The 2,199-nt window shown below is 37.5% G+C and overlaps 1 pseudogene; it reads left to right on the top strand.

Moving 5' to 3' along the window:
- Positions 1-773: 773 nt before the first annotated feature.
- On the top strand, positions 774-888 carry LOC147918096 (small nucleolar RNA U3; annotated as a pseudogene).
- The last annotated feature ends 1,311 nt before the right edge of the window (positions 889-2,199 follow it).

Raw genomic sequence — 2,199 nt, 5'->3', positions numbered from 1 at the left:
AGGTTTCTTTCTTGAGTGATGGAAATGTTCTAAAATTACATTGTGATGATGCTCGCATAAATCTGTAAAAAAGTCACTGAACTGTATACTTAAAACAGGTGATGTTATGTAAATTATTCCTCACTAAAGCTGTTCATAAAAATGATAGTGATTTTTAAATATATAGGAGAGACTCTAGCTGGACTGGAGTGAGCGGAGAGAGGGAAACTGTGAGGGAATTAATGCCACCTGAGAAAAGTTTTTCTGGTTAAATATATTTTTCTTCTGTGTAGAGATGCCAGGAAAGGGTATTTCAGGTAAAAGAAATAACATATGCAAAAGTATAAAGGAATATGCAGTTCAGAAAATGTTCGGGGTGTTGTCTTCCAGTGTGGAGGGTGGAGGGATGAAGAGCAGCTGACACACAATCGGTACTTGGAAGCCACGTCATGAAAGATATTTTATCCATAGTAAGAAGTCTGAAATTTCTTATTTTAAGGCCTTTACACAATCCTCTTTCTATACCTGAATGCTCTTTCCGTTTTTGTTTGTCTCTTTTAATGTCTGGCTCTTTCTCATCCTGCAGATCTTATCCTAAAAATAACCTTTTCCATAATGTCTTCCCTCATCACCTTATCTCAAAAGGTTCTGCTCTCTGCTCACCATTATTCTCCATCAAAAAACGCTGCTTGTTCATTCATTTGTGTTTACAGCTTTTCAGGGCCTTATCAGGCGGTAAGTGGGGACTAAGTCTGTTTTACTCACTGGAGTTAGGACATTAAAACTTGGACCCTAAGACTATACTTTCAGGGATCATTTCTATAGTTCGTTACTAGAGAAGTTTCTCTGAACGTTGCTATCGCCATTCACAAAAATTAACTCAAAATGGATCAAAGACCTGAAGGTGAGACCTGAAACTATAAAACTCATAGAAGAAAATATAGGCAACACATTATTTGACATTGGTCATAAAGGAATCTTTTTGGATGACATGCCTACCCAGACTAGGGAAACTAAAGAAAAAATAAACAAGTGGGTCTTTATCAGATTAAAGAGCTTCTATAAAACAAACAAAACCAGCATCAAGATGATCAGACAACCCACCAGCTGAGAGAGAGTATTTGCAAAACATACATCTGACAAGGGGTTGATCTCCAGAATATATAAAGAACTCACACAACTGAACAACAAAAAAACAAACAACCTGATCAAAAAATGGGCAGAGGAAATGAACAGACACTTCTCCAGAGAAGATATACGGATGGCCAATAGGCACATGAGAAGATGTTCAACATCACTAATCATCAGGGAAACGCAAATCAAAACAACACTAGGATATCACCTCACGCCCGTTAGAATGGCTATAATCACCAAGACAAAAAACAACAAATGTTGGAGAGGATGTGGAGAAACAGGAACCCTCATACACAGCTGGTGGGAATGCAAACTGGTGCAGCCTCTATGGAAAACGCTATGGAGATTCCTCAAAGAATTAAAAATAAAGATGCCCTATGACCCAGCCATCCCACTACTGGGAATCTATCCAATGAACCTGAAATCAATAATCCAAAGAGGCTTATGCACCCCTATGTTCATTGCAGCATTATTCACCATAGCCAAGAAGTGGAAGCAACCTAAGTGTCCCTCGACTGACCATTGGATTAAGAAAATGTGGTATATATGTACAATGGAATACTACTCAGACATAAAAAAAGACAAAATCGTCCCATTTGCAACAACATGGATGGGCATGGAGGGTATTATGTTAAGTGAGGTAAGCCAGAAGCAGAAAGACAAACACTGTATGATCTCACTCATACGTGGGATATAAACCAACAGATGGACAGAGAAAACTATTGTGGTTACCAGGGGCAATGGGGGTGGGGGGTGGGCACAAGGGGTGAAGGGAGTCATATATATGGTGATGGACAAACAAAAATGTACAACCCAAAATTTCACAATGTTAAAAACTATTAAAACATCAATAAAGGAAAAAAAAAAAAACTTGGACCCTGACTTGCCCACTTTTTAGCTGTGTGACCTTAGGACATCTTACTTGACCCATGGACTTTCAGCTTTTTCTTCTGTAAAATCTGGTAGATTTAACATCTATCTATCTCTGAGTTTTAATGTGAAGATTAAGTGTTATAATAGATGTAAAAATGCTTTGTAAATGTTAAATCTCTCTAAAAATTTATTAAATGATTATAACTGAATAAT

Source organism: Ceratotherium simum, chromosome 2 (genome assembly GCF_057802395.1).
Source record: "Ceratotherium simum simum isolate JZ-2026a chromosome 2, ASM5780239v1, whole genome shotgun sequence".
Lineage (NCBI taxonomy): Eukaryota > Metazoa > Chordata > Mammalia > Perissodactyla > Rhinocerotidae > Ceratotherium > Ceratotherium simum.
Note: the sequence above shows the minus strand (reverse complement) of the source record. Positions and strands in the feature narration are given on the sequence as shown.